We start from the raw sequence: 21,245 nt of genomic DNA on the forward strand, positions 1-21,245 counted from the left end.
AAGGGACAATGGGAGAGAGGGAGGGACAATGGAAAGGAGGAAGGGGCAAAGAGGGAGGGAAGGAAGAAAGGAAGGAAAGAAGAAAGGAAGGGACAATGGAAAGGAGGAAGGGGCAAAGAGGGAGGGAAGGAAGGAAGGAAGGAAGGAAGGAAGGAAGGAAGGAAGGAAGGAAGGAAGGAAGGAAGGAAGGAAGGAAGGAAGGAAAGAAGAAGGGAAGGGACAATGAGAGGGAGGGAGGGACAATGGAAAGGAGGAAGGGACAAAGAGGGAGAGAAGGAAGAAAGGAAGGAAAGAAGAAAGGAAGGGACAATGGGAGAGGGGGGGAGGAAGGCACCCACCCCAGTCCCACCACCCTCCAGCAGAGACCCACGGATTTCCCATACACACACACAGGAACCCTGCAACCTGAGTGATGCCTCCCCCCAGCCATTGACTTCGCTTGTCAAAAAGTTGCAAAAATTGATCACATGACCCTGGGACACAGAACGTCATAAGTATGAATCAATTGCCAAGCACCCAAATGTAAATCACATGACCCTGGGGATGCTGCAACAGTCATAAGTGTGAAAAATGGTCATGTCACTTTTTTCAGTGCCGTTGTAACTTTGAACAGTCACTAAGTCGAGGACTACCTGTACTTTATCATTTTTTCCTTTTTTGTGTCAAGTTTTTGACACCTTGCTGGGTGACTGGTGGTACTCAGATATTGTCTTATCCTAAAAGTGGTACTTTTAAATCATCAGATAGGTCTCTCTTCATTCTTGTGTATATTATGTGGGTTAAAGGAGACCATCTAGTTGCTAGTTTTCTAAGAGATCTGGCCCATTTATAATCATTAAGTTGCCTTGATCTCCCAGATCCCCATGTTTGTTCTGATATAGTTGTCTTCAATTCAATCTGGTCTTTTTCTTTCTCAGGTTTCTTCTTCTGGTTTTCGTCAAAGGTTATTTCCAGTTTTGAAATTATTGTGTCATTATCTGGATTTTCAGTAGACTGTGCTGATTGTTCTGTAGAGCCCTCTGCATTGGTGTTCACTTGTTCCACTTCTGTTGTTTTTTGGGTTAGTAGTTTTCTAGCTGCAATCAGGGTTTTGCCTTCTGGAGGTAAGCTGGCACCTTTATCTTTCAAATTAGCTTTAAGTTTCTCAATATTTGCAAGAATAGCTTCAAGTATAGGTTTAAACATATCCCGAATCTGGAATCGTCCTCCATTTCTGACGTCATTAAAAATGATCTTTCTGGTGGAGGCTATTTATTAAGGAAGAGTCAGTAAATATTCACCTCCACTGTTCCTAGAAGCCAGTTTCACTGCCCAGTTGTTCTCTCAAAGCTAGGTTTGTCGTAGATAAAACCAAGGTTAGACCTGGGCTGTAAATAAGTCTCTTTATTGTGCCAGCTCGCCACAAAATATCCCCGATAGCACTTAGAGTCTTTTTCAAATCCTGGACTAAAATCCTATCCACTTTAAGTTCTTTTTTGCAAATAAAACAAAATGGCAGATTCCAATAAGAATAGGAATTTTTTGGGTCGCCAAGTTCCAGACAGAAAATAAATATCCAGTTGTATAAAGTTGATTTTTTCAAAGCTTTGTTTCCTCTAAGTAAACACTACCATTTTAGAGGGTGGGGAAAAAATCCCTTCCCTCTCTCCTTAGCAGGGAATAAATTTTCAAGAATCTTTTAACAGGAAAAATACTTGGGATGCAGAGAAGATAAAATCTCACCCAATTTCTTCACGTTGCTTGTAAGTTTGGCCTCGGCTGTCAGCAGCTTAATGATGGACCATAAATGGCCGATCTTTTCCCCGTTAGTTCGAAAAGCTGCCCGGGATCAAATGGGAGGGCTGCCACCCTTCTGCGATCACTCACGGGTCCTTTTCACGCTCGTCACCCCTACAGGGTGACTTTTGACCTTTTTCAGGGTCCCCCAGCAGGAGAAAACCAGACGGTGGAGGAAACAATCTCCCCACATGTCTGCCAGCACCACGATCGAATGGATGCCCAACATTGAACCTCAACTTTTTACTTTTCCATAATATTATAAACTAGCCATTTCTATAACGACAAATGAATCTAATCAGTAAAACCCAAAATCCCCCCCCATTTTTTTAGTCATCAAGTTTTTAACACCTTGCTAAGCACTGGTGATACTCAAATACTGTTATGTCCTAAAAGTGGTACAATCTGTGAAAAAGTTGAAAAGCCCTGGTCTAGATCAGTGATGGCGAACCTTTTAGAGAGCGAGTGCCCAAACTGCAACCCAAAACCCACTTATGTATCGCCAGGTGCTGGGTGGGCATGGCTACGGTGGTCATGGCAGGGCGTGGCCAGGGTGGGCATGGCCACCTTGATGTTGCTCCTGGGGAAGGATGCCTGTGGGGGGCCGGGCAGGGTTGGGGGAGATCCAGGGGGTCTATGGTGGGTGGGGCGGTGGATAGGAGGCTTGTCCTGCATGGTGAGGTGAGGCAAGGGAGGGGGTAGGGTGGGGGTCAGGGTTAGACCACTGCTGCTTTCCCCCCAGGATGGAGCGCCCTGTCGCTGCTCACACCCAGTGGTGAAGGTGGAGTTTGGGAGGCAGCGGCAGGGTGTAGCCCAGCTGTGGCCCAGTAGCAGCAGCAAAGCTCATTGTCCCCACTCAAGCGGCCACCAGCGGCTCCTCAGCTCCATCTGAGTTGAAGAAAACAGAGGCGCAGCAGTGAGAGTGCTCTCAATAAGGCGGGCACACACGAGCGAGCAATGCACCCGGCTCTTATTGAGAGCAATCCTGCTGCTGCACCTCCGCTTTCAACTTGGACAGAGCCAAGATACACAGGCATGCCTCCCCCCCCTCCCCCCATGCCTCAGATCAGTGCCAGCAGCTTGCTCAGGTCCATTAGGCCGCCACCACTGAGGAGAAGAGTGGTGAGGTTTTGTGCCAGCCAGCCAGGCAGGCAAGGAGTAGGTCAGGGGATGGTGGCTGGCTGGCTGGTGAGGGGAAATCATGGTTGCTTGGAGTGGGGATCTGCCAAGACTCAGAGCAGCGGCATTGGCAGCTCCCCCCACCCGGCCCATTTCCCCACCTCTGTTACCGGTAGCACCTCCCTCAGCGTGCACCCCATGGCCCTCACCATCAAGTTTCCATTGCACAAGCTTCCTGGAGCTGAGGAGAAGCATGGCTGATGGGTGAGCACATAGCAGGCGCGCGTACAGACTGCTGTTTTCGGCAGCGCTTCTGATTAGCTGCGCAAACCTAACCCCATCACTGTCAAAGGAAAAAAGCAGAATCTGTGTGTGCTCCTGCCTTGCGTGTATCAGCCAGGCTCTCCATGGCGTGCTGCAGCTGATCATAAGTGTTAAGTTGTGGGCTCTGGTGAGCAGGAATGAAGACACAAGGCTGAGTACAGAGAAACTCATTCTTTTATTCTTGCTGGAACTGTACTTGAGCTTGGGCCGCACCCAGCCACAATATATAGCCTAGCCCTATGGTAGCAGCCAATAGGATTGAACCCGCGCTTGCTGCCTGGGTACCACAAGCCCAATACATAACACCCCTCCCTCCTAAGATCAGGATATAATCCCCTTAATAAGCTTGACAACGGTCAAGACTTATGAATCACTCCCAACAACCATAATAACATAATAACAAAAAAATACAAAATAATAAATAATAATGCTTGTAAATTCAAGGTGGCTAGAATGACATTAAGTGACCTTTACAAACATGCCATTGTAGTAGGGACTACAATAAGATTAAACAACGGCTAAACGGCTTGCCAATGCAGTAAGGACTACAATGAGATTAAACAACATTTCAATGAACATGCTTACAAGCAGTACAGGCAGTTTCAAAATGCCCCAATTTCTGTAGGTAGTGGTACAATTGTCACAACACTATACATCACTTTATTTTACAATATAGTCTGTGAGATATGCCAGAGGTTTGTGTGGCCTGGAGGAATGCCTTGGAGTTCCCTTCACTTTGTGGTCTACCAGCTTACCCCGTGGGCTGGGTAGACCCATGTCCCCTTGTGCTCCATCGTCCAGGGGATTGAAACGATCTGGCTGGCCTCACCAGGTTGGCCCACCCCAGAGTCAGTCTGTTCTGCAGAGTAGGCACAGCGGTTGCTGAGATTCGGCTGGATCACCTGGTCAGGGGTTCCATGTTGCACTGCCGAGCTTCCTGGTTCTTCCTCGGAATCAACTTCTGCTGAGAAGGGAAAACCCTGGTGGTTCTGGTGTGGGCTGGCTTGGGTACCAGTTTGAGGACCTCGGGAGGGACTTATGCCACAGTCCTCACTTAATGACCATTCTGGAAACCTCTTTCTGAGTTGGTCGATGTGTCTTCTGACCAGTCGCCCTCCCTCCAACCCCACTTCATAAGATAGGGGTCCGGATGCCTTGGTTACTTGACCAGGAACCCATAAATTCCCTGCCCCATAGTTTCTGGCCAAACCCAATTGCCCATTTGCAGCTCCCTTGGGGGTTTTGGTCTAGACGCTTCTGATGCCACTCTGCTGGATGCAACCTGTCCAGTTTAGTAATTAAACACCTTCCCCAACATAGCTCAGCAGGACTTTTACCTGTAGCAGTGCAGGGCGTAGAATGCTGGCAGAGCAAAAAATCTGCCAATCTGTGATGCCAGTCACCTGTGATAATACACTTGAGTGGCTCCTTTGTTGTCCTCACCATGCGTTCGGCTAGTCCATTCGAAGAAGGATGAAACGGTGCAGACGTAGCATGTCTGATGAGGTTAGCTCTAAGAAAAGCCTGAAATTCAGCAGCAGTGAATTGAGCCCCATTATCAGAAACTAAAATGTCAGGCAACCCATGTGTTGCAAAGAGTTTTCTCAGCACCTGGATGGTGCTAGCAGTAGTCATATTAGGAACTGGAACTACTTCCAGCCATTTTGAGTGGCTATCCACTACTATCAGGAAAAGCTGTCCTTGAAAAGGCCCAGCGTAGTCTATGTGAACCCTGGACCAGGGGGTATGCGTTTCTTCCCACCTGTGAACTGGGGCCTCAGGCATTTCAGGCCGAGATTGCTGGCATGTATAGCAACCATGAACTTGATCCTCTACAGCCTTATCCAGGCCACGCCACCAAAGGTAGCTTCTAGCTAAGGCTTTCATTCTTACAATGCCTGGATGGCCTTCATGTAAAGTGTAAGAATCTGTCCCTCAATGAAGTAGGAATTATGACTTTGTTGCCCCATAAAATGCAGCCCTTGTGTGCAGACAACTCATGTCTCCTGACAAAATAACTGTTCTGTACCAGCCTGCTACCGGCCCTGCAGAAAAGGCAGGGACAACCCCTTTTACAAGAAGGCAAGAGGCTGGAATTACGCCTGCCAAATTTATTGCTACAAAAACAAATAGAACAAGACACAAACCAAGAAACAGGAGCTTTTCAAGCGGTTGCCTTCAGCAAACCATCCCTCCCACGCATTCCCCCTTAAATACAGTTCAAGGCGTGGCTTCTCTCTGCCTCCTTCCGAGGAGCCCCATTGCCTTCCTCTGTTTACTCCTGACTGACTGCCTCCTGCGTCGGGCGTCCTTGAACAGGGCCAGCTGTGGGTCATCTTCATCCACACTGTCAGGCTCACACAGCTGGGTCTGTGTCGTGACCAGATGAGAGGGGCCTGGCTGGGGGCTCTCATCAAGCTCTTCAACACCCCCCTCCTCCTCCTCCTCTGAGTCGTCCGACCCAACTACTGAACCCACAGGCTGACCCTGAATCACAACACTATCCCGCACCGCAGGGCCCTTCCCCCGGGTCTGCCAATCCGGATGCGGTCGGGATGGAAATTGTTCATAAAAAGCGGTCACCAATGCAGGGGCATGAACGGCGGTCGCGTCTTCCCAGGTGATGTCCTCTGGTCCGTAACCTTTCCATTCAATCAGGTACTGGAAACGACCTTTCAGCCAACGGGAATCCCTGATGCTGGCGACCTCATACTCGAGGGTGCTGCCTCCATCACGAGGTCCTGATGGGGGAGGTTCCGCTCAGCGGAGTGGACAGGCCGGTTGCACGGGGACCAACAGAGACCAATGAAAGACTGGGTGCACGCGTAGGGAACGTGGCAGAGTTAAGCGATAGGCGACCGGATTGATGACAGCCTCGACTGGGAACGGTCCTAAATATCGGTGATCTAACTTTCTCACAGGCCGTGTTTACAGTAGGTTCCTGGTGGACAACCAGACCCGATCTCCCACCGATAGTGGAGGCGTATCCCGTTTTGACCGATCAGCAAACCTTTTGTAATCGGCCTTGGCCTTCTCTAACTGATTTTTATTTTTATTTTTTTATTTTTATTCCATTTATATCCCGCCCTTCTCCAAAGACTCAGGGCGGCTTACAAGCTTAGCAGTAGCCTTCATTCTATGTATATACCTGCTTATTAGGGCTTTCATACACCCTCCAAGTGGCATTATTACAAAGTCAGCTTATTGCCCCCAACAATCTGGGTCCTCATTTTACCTACCTCGGAAGGATGGAAGGCTGAGTCAACCTTGAGCCTGGTGGGATGCGAACCTGCACTAATTGCAGGCAGCTGGTGTTACTTAAGGAGGCATTAGCCCACTGCTCCACCAAGGCTCGCACCAATCGATGGATCGCCTGTAACTCTGCCATAAAGTCATTCGCTGCCGGCTCCGGTGAGTCCATGGGAGAAAGGGGGAAAAACCAGGGGTGATATCCCACATTGGCCAAGAACGGTGTCATCTGTGTGGAGGTGTGCTGCGAATTGTTAAATGCAAACTCAGCTATGGCCAGATAGTCCACCCAATTGTTTTGCTGCAGATTAACGTAGCAGCGCAGATATTGTTCCAGGATACCAATGACCTTCTCGGTTCCCCCGTCAGTTTGAGGATGATGTGCGGACGAGAGGCAAATCTTGATATCCAACGCATGCATCAACTCCTGCCAGTAGCGGGCTGTAAACTGGGCCCCCCTATCAGAGACGACTCTATCAGGGAGGCCGTGCAGCCGAAACACCTGCTGAATGAACATACGACTAGTGGCGCGGGCTGACGGTAAGCTGCGACAGGGGATGAAGTGCGCCATCTTGGTCAGCATGTCCACCACCACATACACTGTCGTAAAACCAGAGGATGGGGGTAAATCCATCAGAAAGTCCATGGACACAGCCCCCAAGGGTCTTTTGGGTGTCGGCAAGGGCTGCAGTAATCCAGGTGGGGCCCCTGTCGCTGACTTGGCCTGCCTGCATGTGATGCAGGAAGTGACATAGGTCTGGACGTCGTGTCGGACTCGGGGCCACCAGAAGGTACGGGAGACCAGGTTCAGGGTCTTGAACAGGCCAAAATGCCCCGCCGCCGGGTTATCGTGACACTGGCTGAGGATGAGTCCCCTGAGTGGCCCTCCCGGAACGTAGAGCTGGTCACGATAATACAAGAGTCCATCCGTGACCGTCCAAGGAGAATCTGGTCCCACCTCCTCCTTCCGCTGAGCCACCCACACCTCCTGCTGCTGTGCCTCCCGGATCCGAGCCCGTATATCAAACGGCTCCCACACCGCAGCAAAAGACTCGACGGGGATCACTGTTCTGGGCAGAAGCTTGTCTTCCACTCGGGAATATTCGGGCTTCCTGGACAGAGCATCCGCGCTTTGATTGTGCCCGCTAGGTATGTACCGAACTCGGAAGTCGAACCTCGGAAAGAAAAGAGACCACCAGATCTGCCGTTGGTTCAAATTCCGAGCGGTCTGCAGGCTTTCCAAATTCTTATGGTCCATCCGGACCCCGATTAGATGCCGCGCTCCCTCCAGATGATGCCTCCAGGCCTTGAACGCCACTTTGATGGCCAGCAGCTCCTTCTCCCAGATTGTATAATTGCACTCCGAAGGGTTCAGTTTTCGTGAATGGTACGCGCAAGGGAAGAGGGTACCGCTGGGCGTCGTTGCCTGGAGTAACACCGCCCCAATGGCAATGTCGGAGGCGTCCGCCTCCACGACAAACGGCCGTTGCAGGTCAGGATGCTTCAAGATGGGCTCCTTCCTGAAGGCTTCCTTCAACGTCTGGAAAGCCCGTTGTTCTGGAGCGTTCCACTGGAACCGAGTCTTCTTCTGCAGGAGCCGGGTGAGGGGGGCTGTCAAGGCAGCAAACCCAGGGATGAAAGTTTGGTAATAGTTGGCGAACCCAAGAAGTCGCTGAACATCCTTCACGCGACACGGGGGTTGCCAACTCTGCAAAGACTCAACCTTACTCGGCTCCATGGCGATGCCCTCAGGAGAAATGTGGTGACCCAGGAAATCGATGGTCACCCGGTAGAACTGGCACTTCTCCAACTTGGCAAACAGCCAATGTTCTCGGAGTCGCTGCAGGACCTGATGGAGATGCTGATGGTGCACCTCACGCGATGGGGAGTAGATCAGGATGTCATCCAAGTAGATCACGACAAACTGATCCAACAAATCCCGGAAAATGTCATTCATGAAATGCTGAAACACGGCGGGGGCGTTGGTCAGGCCAAACGGCATCACCGTGTACTCAAAATGTCCATAGCGAGTACCAAACGCCGTCTTCCACTCATCACCCAGCCGAACCCTGACAAGGTTGTAAGCTCCACACAGGTCCAGTTTCATGAAGATCTTAGCCTCCCGGAGTCGGTCCAAGAGTTCGGGGATGAGGGGCAGCGGGTAACGGTTGCGCACCGTGATGGCATTGAGTTTACTCCTGATTGACTGCCTCCTGCGTCGGGTGTCCTTGAACAGGGCCAGCTGTGGGTCATCTTCATCCACGCTGTCAGGCTCACAAAGCTGGGTCTGTGTCGTGACCAGATGAGAGGGGTCTGGCTGGGGGCTCTCATCAAGCTCTTCAACACCCCCCTCCTCCTCCTCCTCTGAGTCGTCCGACCCAACTACCGAACCCACAGGCTGACCCTGAATCACAACAATAACTTTGAAATTCAGAGCCTGGACTTTTTTCCAACCAACCCGTGTATACCCATGACAACACTCTGCTCAGAATTTTATCTGTGGCAGTTTCAGCAGCAATATCCCCTGCGTGGAGGGGAAACTTAGGTGGACAATATTTTAGCAGCAGGAGCTGGATCAGGATCCATTAGTGGCAGTAGTAGTCTGCTGAGGCCATCCGCATGGCCCATTTCCTTCCCTGGTTTATGAATTAATTTAAAATTGTATGCAGACAAAAATATAGACCATCTCAGTATTCTTGGAGATCGTGTGTGGGGAGTTTGTTTGTCTGTTGTGAACAACCCCAAGAGAGGTTTGTGATCAGTGTAGACAGTGAAATCCCTGCCATATAAATAATCATGAAATTTCTTAACTCCAGCCACTATGGCCAAGGCTTCTTTATCAATCTGTGCATAATTGCGCTCAGCAGAAGATAAAGTCCTAGAATAAAACGCAATAGGAACCTGTTTCCGATTTTTCTCTATGTGGCTTAAGACTGCCCCCACCCCATAGGGAGATGCATCACATGCAAGACATACAGGTTTAGACTCTATGTAATGAGTTACAGTGTACTTTTCTGATAGAAGGGCTTTCAGATCCTGGAAACCTTTTTCGTGTAAGTTAGTCCATTTCCAAGGGGCTTTTTTATCAAGCAGCCTGTGGAGGGGCTCTGCTATCACAGCCTTATGAGGTAGGAATGTGTGATAAAAATTTAGGAGGCCCAAAAATGCTTGCAGCTCTCCCTTTGATTTTGGCCTTGGAGCCATTTTGATGGCCTTCACTTTTGAATCAGCGGGGTGAATAGCATTAGCATCGATACGGAACCCCAATAATTCCGTTGATGAGACCACAATACTACATTTGTTTTTCTTTAATTTCAGGCCCGCATCATGGAGCCTCTGCAAAACAGTCCTGAGCCTATTGGCCAAAACTTCTGGGGATTCCCTGGCAATGAGAACATCATCAAAATAGGGGCAGACACCCTGAATTCCCTTAAGTGTGCGTTCCATAATCCCTTGGAAAATACTCGGTGCAACACTGACTCCAAACTGTAAGCGTGACTTTGAATGCCCGTCTGTGAGTTACTATTGTTTGAACTGCAGCTGTGGCCTCGTCAACCAGCAATTGCTGATACACCTGCACCAAATCAAGTTTAGCAAAAATGGTTCCCCCTTGCAAAGAGGCTAAAATATGGCTGACTACAGGAACCGGGTAAGTATGTTGATTAAGGGCCTTATTTAATTTTATTATTATTATTATTTTTATTCCCATTTATATCCCGCCCATCTCCGAAGACTCAGGGCGGCTTACAATCTAAGCACAAATCAATGTGCTTAGCAATAGCCTTCATTCTATGTATATGCCTGCTTATTAGGGCTTTCGGGCCTCCCCAAGCGGCATTATTACAAAGTCAGCTTATTGCCCCCAACAATCTGGGTCCTCATTTTACCTACCTCGGAAGGATGGAAGGCTGAGTCAACCTTGAGCCTGGTGGGATGCGAACCTGCACTAATTGCAGGCAGCTGGTGTTACTTAAGGAGGCATTAGCCCACTGCTCCACCAAGGCTCTTTAATGTGCATTTATAATCTGCGCAAATGTGAACTTCCCCATTGGACTTCAGTGGGATGACAATAGGAGTTTCCCATTCCCCCCCCCCATCAACAGGCTGTAATACACCCTGTTTCTACTAGCTTATCGATTTCAGAATCGATTTTGTGCTTTAGGGCAAAGGGGACCCTGTGAGGCTTAATCCTAATTGGCACAACATTAGGATCTAACTTTAAAAAATTGACAGTCCAGTGTAAGTCCCCAGGGTTGACTCAAAAACATTCGCGTATTCCTCACAAACAGTCATGAGGTCTGCTGTTTGTGTCCGATTAATGCCTGTAATTTGAATGCCTAAAGCATCAAACCAATCAAGTCCAATAAGACTTGTTCTTTGGCCCGCTACTACTATTACATCCAGGTGCCCCAAAAACCCTTTAAATTTTACCAATAATGTGGCTTCACCCTTAACTTTAACGTGAGCATTCTGAAAATCTGTTAAAATAATATGTGAGGGCCTTAGTTTAGCCCAATTGTTACTGCACCTACATACAAAGTTGAATGTGTCTTGTGAAATGATCGATCCTGCCGAGCTGGAGTCCAACTCCATCTTACATGGAACTCTACCGAGCTCTACCGAGAGCTTGAGTTTAGGCTTGAGGGAGCGATGAGCCCCGATGCGGCAAATGCTTCTCCGGCTTCTGAAGAACCCCACACTAACTGGATAGGGCGCGCAACTTGGGAGTCCTCCTAGATTCACGGCTTACCTTAGAAGATCATATAGTAGCCGTGACTAGGGGGGCTTTCGCTCAGGTTTGCCTGGTGCGTCAGTTGCGGCCCTATCTAGACCGGGATGCCCTGTGTGCGGTCACTCATGCGCTCGTGACCTCTCATCTTGACTATTGCAATGCTCTCTACATGGGGCTTCCCTTGAAGACCACTCGGAGGCTCCAACTGGTACAGAATGCGGCCGCGAGAGTTGTCTTGGGAGTTTCCCGGTACTCCCATGTTACACCTTTGCTCCGCGAGCTGCATTGGTTACCAGTTGTCTTCTGGGTGAGGTTCAAGGTCTTAGTGATGGTTTTTAAGTCCTTACATGGCATGGGTCCGGAATACCTCAGGGACCACCTGCTGCCGGCGTCAACACCCCTCCGCCCTGTGCATTCCCACAGAGAGGGCCTCCTCAGGGCAGTGGCGTAGCGTGGAGGGTGCAGGGGGGGCCGGCCGCACCGGGCGCAACATCTGGGGGGGCGCGCTCGCACTGAGCTGCTCAGGGAGCCCCAAGGGCTGCACAGAGTTGGCTTGGCTCCGCTCTCGAGCTGCTCTTTCTTGCAAAGCGAAATGAGTCCGGCAGGTGAGATGGGCGGCCACATAAACTGAATAAAATAAATAGAAGCGGCCAACTCTCCGCCCAGGCTCAGGCCAACCGCAAGCGCCCCGCAGGCGCCCTGGCAGGTTTGGCCGAGCGAAGACGGACCCGCTGGCTGGCCGGCCTAGCTTCGTGCGCATGCGTGGCTTTATTTAGCGGGGCTCACGTGCGAGCTTGAATGCAGCGGCTCTTGCAGGTCGGAGCCCCGCCCAGCCGCCCTCGAGAGGGACCCGGAAGCATCCCGCATGCGCGCGACTCTTCTTGGAAAGTCTACGCCGCTGCGGGGCGCGTCTTTTCAGCAGTGCCGTGACGTCACCGCCTGCCCGCCCCTCTATTTCCGCTTCCGGTTGCCTTGCCCCGCCCCGGGTGCTGACAACCCACGCTACGCCACTGCCTCAGGGTGCCTCCGGTCAGAGAATGCCGGCTGGTGGCCCCCAGGGGGAGGGCCTTCTCTGTGGGCGCCCCGGCCCTGTGGAATCAACTGCCGGTTGTGCTCCGGATGGCACCGGATCTCCGCTCCTTCCGGCGCGGGTTAAAGACCCACTTATTTGAACAAGCTGGCCTGGCCTGATGGGGAGTCAATTTAGGGTTTTAATTATTTGTATATTCCTATTGTTTTATTTTGGGCATTAATTTAATTCTTTTTTTAACTTTTGTACTTTTGTATTTTTATTATATGCCCTGTTCACCGCCCTGAGTCCTTCGGGAGAAGGGCGGTATAAAAATCCAATAAAACTAAACTAAACTAAACTAAACTAAACTAACTGGACCCTGGGCTCCAGTACCTCTCCTAGTCAGTTCCTCCGACTGGTGTTTGGGTGGCCTGTCTCTCTGGTGGGCTCTGCAAACCACCACAATGTGGGCAAGCTCTACATGTGGCCGAGTGAAATCTGCAATTGGTACGAAGATGGTTGCCTCCGCACCCCTTACATCTGGGTAAGAGTACTGCCTTGTAATTGTTCTCTCATTGGTGGTTGCCGCAGTGTTGTGTGTTTGGTTGCCTTTGGAGCTTGTTGATTTCAGGTTCTTCATCTTCTGACGATTCTCCAATGCATTTGGCGACCTCAAGATGGATGGAATCTTCAACCTTTGAAGGTTTGGTGGGCTGCACTGTCTGCACTGCACCCCCGGTGGGTTCGTCGGCCATGACCTCGTCCTGTGCCTTGGAGAATGTGAGATTGTGTGAAGAATTTGGCCTTAGGGATATATGGCATGTGATTAACCCAGCCTCTCAACGTTATACCTACTACTCCCCCAGGCATAACTCATGGTCTAGGTTGGATATGGTATGGTTGTCGGATGGGCTGATACCTTATGCAAAAGATGCCATGATTTTGACAAACGAATGGGCGGACCACAACCCGGTGGCTATTACATTGATAAGGGGGAGTAGAGTGAGGAGTAGATGTATGATGAGCCTGGAGACCCTGAAGGATACGGTTTTTGTACAAAAAATTAAACAAGAGATGAGTCTGTTTTTTTTAGAAAATAGGACGGAAGGGATGCCCCTACGAATAGTTTAGGATACGGCTACAGCTTATTTGAGAGGCTTGATAATAAAACAGATGGCAGTTAAACGTAGGAAGGAGGAGGAAAGTAGGAGGGAAATTGTTGAGCAACTTACTAAGGCAGAGAAGGCTCTCCAGGTAAACCCACAGAAAGTGTACGAGAAGGAGCAGGTGGATTTTTGGAGGCATAAACTCAACCTTGTGGACCAAGAGAATATAGCACGTCAAATTTGGGTGGCGAGGCAGAACTATTTTGAATATGCCAATAATCCAGGGAGATGGCTTAGCTATAGAATAAAGAAAGAGAAGGAAAGTAGAAGAATTGAGCAGTTAGAGGATAAGAGGGGGACACTGATAGGGGATAAAGAAGGGATAGAAAAGATAGCAATTGAGTTTTTTACAGAATTATATCAGGAAGAAAAGGTTCCTGAGGAGAGGATTAAACAATACCTGACAGAGTCAGACCTTCCTAAGTTATTTCCTAATGAGAAAAAGGCCTTAGATCAGGAGATAACAATAGCAGAAATTGAAAAAGCGGTCAGACAACAGAAATGTCAAAAAACCCCAGGCACTGACGGAATTCCTGCAGAATTGTATAAGGTATTAGTGGAAGCGTTGGGAAAACATATGAAAGATCTATTTAGTGAAATTTTGGATGAGGCTATAGCCCTGCAATCTTGGTTGGAGGCAAATATTAGTTTGATTCCTAAGGATGACTTCCCTTCAAAGCATATTAAAAATTATAGGCCAATATCCCTTCTTAATTCAGATTATAAAATATTTGCAACAATAATTGCAGATAGATTAAAAATTTACTTAAACTAATTCATACATACAGACCAGAATCGGTTCCTTCCCACTAGACAAATAAAAGATAATCTCAGAATTATATTAATTGTTCTGGAGTATTATGAAAGCCGACCAGATAAACAATTAGCTTTAATATTTATCGATGCTCTAAAAGCATTTGATAGGGTTAATTGGGATTTCCTGATGTGTCAGTTGGAACATATGGAATTTGGGGCTAAATTCTGTAATATGATTAAAGCAATCTATACTAAGCAGGAAGCGAGATTGTTGATAAATGGGAATTTAACTGACAAATTTGATATCTGTAAGGGCACTAGGCAGGGTTGTCCACTCTCCCCACTTTTATTTATCCTAACCTTAGAACCCCTATTGAGAATAATAAGGAAAGATGAGGAGATTACTGGGCTTCAGATAAGAGACCAAATTTATAAACTGCAGGCGTTTGCAGATGAAATGGTCTTCGTTTTGGAAAACCCTCTGGAATCCAGCACGGAATTACTAAAAAGGATTGAGGAATTTGGAAACGTGGCTGGTTTACAAGTAAATAAATATAAGACAAATATATTGACAAAAAATCTTTCTAATAGAAGTAAACAGATGTTAGAGGACACTACAGGGTTTAAAATCGCGAAGAAGGTGAAATATTTAGGAATCTGGTTGACGGGAAGATTTTCAAGTATTAGGGAGGATAATTATTCTAAATTACTGATACAAACAAAAATGGACCTGGGAAAATGGGGTAGGATACAGTTGTCATTATTAGGAAGGGTAGCCACGGTGAAATCTTATGTTTTGCCGAAATGGAATTTTCTTTTTCAGACAGCACCAGTTAAACTTTTGCTGAAATTTTTAAAAGAGTTAGAGGGGGTAGTTTCTAAATTCGTATGGCAGGGGAAACAGCCCAGGATTGGGAAAAAAAATGATGCAAGAAATTAAGGAAAGAGGGGGCTTTGGCCTACCGAACTGGGAACTTTACTATTAGGCTGCCCTCTTAGTTTGGGGCAAGGAATGGATAAGTTTAAGGAATAATCGATTGTTGAGTTTGGAAGGATTTGATTTGCTGCAGGGATGGCATGCAGCTCTTTGGCGGGAAGGTACTCCTCCAAGCAAACAGTTTACTCTCCACTAAGAGCCTTGGTGGAGCAGTGGGCTAATGCCTCCTTAAGTAACACCAGCTGCCTGCAATTAGTGCAGGTTCGCATCCCACCAGGCTCAAGGTTGACTCAGCCTTCCATCCTTCCGAGGTAGGTAAAATGAGGACCCAGATTGTTGGGGGCAATTAAGCTTTGTAATAATGCCGCTTGGGGTGTGTGTGAAAGCCCTAATAAGCAAGCATATACATAGAATGAAGGCTACTGCTAAGCTTGTAAGCCGCCCTGAGTCTTCGGAGAAGGGCGGGATATAAATGGAATTAAAATAAAATAAAATAATAAAATAAAAACTACATAAGGGATATACTGATTCGGAATTGGGATAAGACAAGGGCTAAGTACTATGCGCAAATTCCATGTTGGTTATCAACTTCGGAAGCCTTGACCCATCCAACCCTACTCAAGAAGGGAAGAAGACCAACTTACAAAGAACTTTTAGATAGCAGGGGAGAACTCAAAACATGACAAGATCTGGCTCAGCAAGGGTTTCAATTGGAGTGGTGGGCCTACCTGCAGATCCAGTCAAGGTATAAGAAGGATAAGGAAGGAAGGGGTATTTATCTGAATCTGCAGGAATTAGATAAGATTCTGCTGGGTCCGGAGAAAGGGATGATATCTAAGTGTTATAAATTGCTGCTAACTAGGGTAGTAGGGGAGGAGGTGGTAAAAGATGCGATGATTGCCTGGGGGAAGAATTTTGGTTATGCACTTCCACTTGAGAAATGGGAAGAGATTTGGTGGACTAATATGAGGCTGGTGGTTTCCACGTCATATAAGGAGAACATATACAAAATGCTTTATAGATGGCATCTCCCTCCGGCTAGACTTTCCAAAATGTTCCCCGGATTGTCGGCCGATTGTTGGAAGTGTGGTAAAGGGATTGGCACATACTATCACTTATGGTGGACATGTCCGGAAGTGGTTAGATATTGGATGAGGATCCAAAAATGGATAGAGGAAATCACAGGGTGTTTAGTTGATCTTAAACCAGAGACGTATCTGCTTGGCTCCAGGCCTGGAAATATAAAGAAGGAAATATGGTATTTGGTTTTACATATCTTAACGGCGGCAAGGATGGGGTATGCTCAATTTTGGAAGGCAAATCATACCTCGCTGGATGAAGTTATAATTAGGAGAATACTTGATTGTGCAGAAGCAGACACATTGACCAAGAAGTTGAAGGGTAAAGAAGAGACACCAGCATTTCTACCATGGAATAAATGGTATATTTGGATGGATAAAAGATTAAAGAAATGAGGGTGGCTTGGAGGTTGGTCAAAAATGAAGTGATATAGTCTTTGTTAATGAATAAGCTTTGGAGTTGGATGGTTATAAGAGACTTAATGAGTGGAATATAATTGTTAGTTTAGAAGTAGATATAATGTGAAATTTTTGAAATGGTTTTCAATTTTTTGATTTCTTCATTTTTTGTATATTGTAAATGTTTTTTTTTTGTCTTTGTCGGTGTATGGTGTGTTTTTAACACAAAATGTAAATAAAGATTTATTTAAAAAAAAGAGAATGTGAGATTGGGTCTAGCAAACAGTCTCTGCTGGAGGGTTCTGTCTCGAAGGCCACAGACGAGTCGGTCTCTCAGTTGTTCCTCTAAGTTTGAGAACTTGCAAAGGTGTGCAGCCTGCCTTAGGCCCACGATAGACTCTGAATCTGTCTCTCTGGGTAGCTGCACTCTTTGGTCGAATTTTAAATGCCAGACCATCTCCGACATCTTGGGCTGAAAATGCCCAGTCAGCTTCTTCTTAAGGTCTGCAAACAATACTGCTTTGATGGGCGTTGGCGCGAAAAGATTTTCTGCTAGGTCGAAAGTTGCTGGTCCACACATGCACAGCAACGTGGCAGCTTTTAGGCCTTCCTCTGCAATTTGGTTTGCTCGTAGAGAGTTCTACACTTGCAAGAGGTAAGAAGACCATTCTTCTGGATGTTTTACATCGAACTCTCTGAGTTTGCTGACCTTTGGCATCTTCCTCGATTCCTGCATTCTTGGATCCTGCTTCTTAGGCTCAGGGAATGCATCTGCTGAGCACACGGCCGCTAGTGTGGCTTTACTAGCCAGCCTGGGGAAAAAAATGCCTCTTCCCTCCAGCGTGCATTGCTGACCCCTCGTTAACTTCAGCCCTTTTAAACAGTGAAGCAGGATCCCACCTTCGTTGCCACTGTTAAGTCATGGGCTCTGGTGAGCAGGAATGAAGACACAAGAGAAACTCATTCTTTTATTCTTGCTGGAACTGTAGTTGAGCTTGGGCCGCACCCAGCCACAATATATGCAGGGTAGGGCTGAGGAATTTGTACAGTATCTGCAGGACAAAATCGCTGAGATCTGGACTGGCTTGGACTCCGACTGGGCGGAATCCGGAGGAGTGGAGAGGGCAGGTCTTGATCATATCATTTGGGGTGAGTTTGACCCTGTGACTCTGGATGATGTGGACAGGATTATGCGTAAACTGAGCGCTACAACCTGTTTACTGGACCCATGTCCCTTCTGGCTGGTTTCAGCTGCTGGGAAGGTGACAGGGGGCTGGCTCCAGGCAGTTGTCAATGTTTCATTGACAGAGGGTGTCTTCCCTTCTGCCTTAAAAGAGGTGGTGGTGAGGCCCCTCCTCAAGAAGCCTGCCCTGGACCCGGCCTCGTTGAATAACTATCGTCCTGTCTCCAACCTCCGCTTTGTAGCGAAGGTTGTTGAGAGTGTTGTGGTGCATCAGTTCCCGCAATTCCTGGATGAAGCAGACTATCTGGACCCATACCAGTCCGGTTTCAGGCCCAGCTACAGCACGGAAACGGCATTGGTCGCACTGGTTGATGATCTCTGGTGGGCCCGGGACAGGGGCTGCTCCTCTGTCCTGGTCCTACTTGACCTCTCTGTGGCTTTCGATACCATCGACCATGGTATCTTGCTGCAACGGCTCAAGGGGTTGGGAGTGGGAGGCACTGTTTTACGGTGGTTTTCCTCCTACCTCTCGGGCCGCTCACAGTTTGTATTGGCAGGGGGACAGAGATCTACCCCGAGGCCCCTCTCTTGTGGGGTGCATCAGGGGTCGGTTCTCTCCCCCCTCGTTTAACATCTATATGAAGCCGCTGGATGAGATCATCCGTGGCTTTGGGGTGAGGTATCACCAATATGCGGATGATACCCAGCTGTTCATCTCCACCCCTAGCCAACCCAGTGATGCCCTTGACGTGATGTCCCGGTGCCTGGAGGTGGTGTGGGTCTGGATGGGAAGGAACAGACTCAGGCTTAACCCCTCCAAGACTGAGTGGCTGTGGATACCGGCATCTCATATGGTTCAACAAGTTCCATCTCTTTTGATGGGGGGAGGCACTGCCCCCCTCAGAAAGGGCCCGCAACGTGGGTGTCCTCCAGTACCTCTCCTAGTCTACCCGGAACAAGCAAATGCTGAAGAAAAAACGCTGTCGACCCCGGCATCTTTTGCGGGGATTTCCCATTTCCCGTTGCAAAACCAGCCGAGCCCAAGTCCACCCTTTCTTTTTTTTCCACGGCACGCTCGGTGCCTTTCCCACAATCGTGTCTCCTTCAGATCTTACGCAAGCTTCCTCGATTTCCTGGTGTGTGTGTGTGTGTGTGTGTGTGTTTCTTTCTTATTCCTCCCTTCTCTGGTGGTTGGAAAGGTGTGTGACGCGCTTCGACAACAACTCTGCTGGCTCTCTTGGTGGGAACCTCCCATCCTCTATATACCCCCATTTCGGCTGCTTCGCAAACTGCTTCCTCCACCCCACCCCACCCCACCTCACCCCTCCCCGCAAAAGATGCCGGGGTCGACAGCGTTTTTTCTACCCGGAACAAGCAAACATGCAGGCAACCCTGCACTATTCAGCTCAGTGAAGTCACGCTTGGTTAAAAAACAGATTTAATAATAATAATAAGAAGAAGAAGTTGGGCTGATCAAATGTTTCAATAATGACTGAAGGAGAGCTGCTTGTACCTTGGTCTTTGTGCTGGTGTCTTGACATGCCAGTGTTTTTATTTATTCCATTTATTCCATTTGATCAGCCCAAAGTACAAAAAAAAACAAACCAAAAACAAGGTCTAGTTTCACGGCGATGAGCAACTGGAGTGCCAATCAATTAGTTAACAGACTTCATCAGTTCCAAAATCAAGATCACACCGGCAAGCTTTGTCAGTTGTCACTCGCGGCAGTACAAATACACTAGTACGGAAAGCTGCCGTTCACTTTCGGGGGGAGGAAAAAAAAACACAACAACACCGCACGCTTTAAAAGATTGGAGTTTTGCAGCCTTTTTTCTCGGGCCCGTCCGCCACCTTTAACTTAAGGCTGCGCTCTCGATTTCCTGGTGTGTGTGTGTGTGTGTGTGTGTGTGTTTCTTTCTTATTCCTCCCTTCTCTGGTGGTTGGAAAGGCGTGTGACGCGCTTCGACAACAACTCTGCTGGCTCTCTCGGTGGGAACCTCCCATCCTCTATATACCCCCATTTCGGCTGCTTCGCAAACTGCTTCCTCCACCCCACCCCACCCCACCTCACCCCCCTTTTTCCAAACATTTTGTTTGCACCTCTGGGCCAAGCACGCAACTCCGAAAACGATCCCACCACTGGCAACTCCCTAGCACCGTAGGCAAAAACTAAAGTCGAAGCCACACCTGACAATCGGGGAGGGGAGGGGAGGGGGGGAGGAAGGAGGAAGAAACCAGCGCACCCTTCGCCCTTTTATTGTCGCAATCGAAGAGGCAGGAGAATGCGGGGTGGGGAGGGGAGAGAGAGAGAGAGAGAGAGTAGAAATCTTTATTTTCGGAGCCGAGAAGAGAAGCGCGGCTACAGCAGTCGCTAGAGTTCCCCCCAAGGGGGCGGAGAAAGAAGAACTCTCGGAGCGTTTCTTTCGTAAATACGCGCGCAGGCACACACTCGCCCAGCCGCGCACTTTGCCCAGCTTCTCGCGGGGAGTTTGCAAGCCCTTCGTTTCTCTTCAGGGCCATCAGAAGGGCGAGCAAGTCTCTGCCCTGCCCTGCCCTGCCGTGGGGGTGGGGAGCCAAGCGCGCTTGACGTTCCTGGAAACGAGAAGGGCCTGCGGAGACTGACACCAACCCGAGTGCCCAAGCGGGTCTTCTCAGCGTCAGGCAAAGTAGCTCACATGCAAAACAAGCCCGGCAGAGGAGCCGGAGCAGCTCCGCTGCTGGGGGCGCGTCTCGGCCGGGCCTTGCAGGATCTGGGCCGGGCGCCTCTGCTCGCCGCTCTGGCTCCTCTGCCGGGCTTGTTTCGCATGTGATTCCGGGCCAGGTGCTGCTGAGGGCGAGCAGAGGCGCCTGGGCGACCCCAGCAGCGTCAGGCAAAGTAGCTCGGCCGCGCGCAAGTCCTCGGTAAGTTCTTTTTTTTTGTTCACTGGAGTATAAGCCGAAGTGGATTTTTTCAGCCCAAAAAGTGGGCTGAAAAATTCGGCTTATACTCAAGTATATACGGTAATTGAAAATTATGGAGATTGGAATTTTATCAATAAATATAAATGGACTGAACTCTTCTTTAAAAAGGAGAATTTTTTTACAAGACTACAGAAATTAAAAATGGATATAATTTACCTCCAAGAGACACATATTAAGAGACAACATTTTAAAATCCTAGAACAACCAAAAATGGGTAAACTTTACTTTACACTCACATCTCTAAAGAAATGGGGAATAGCCCTTTATATTAAAGAAAAGATGAATTCCAAACAAATTTTTGTAGATGAAGAGGGGAGAATATTAATGGTGGAAATAATGATGGATCAAAAACAGATATTGTTGGTAGCAATATATGCGCCTAATGTTAAGCAAGAGCGATTCTACCAACAACTGCACAAGAAAATATTGGAGTTAAATTACCCAAATCTTTACATAATGGGAATTTTAATGCAATAGTAGATGCAACTCTGGACTACAAAAGCCATAAACAAAGAAGAAAAGGAGGAAATATACTATCTAAAGCATTTTCAA

The sequence above is a fragment of the Vipera berus genome (assembly GCF_964194415.1).
Source record: "Vipera berus genome assembly, chromosome: 2".
NCBI classification, from domain to species: Eukaryota; Metazoa; Chordata; class Lepidosauria; order Squamata; family Viperidae; genus Vipera; species Vipera berus.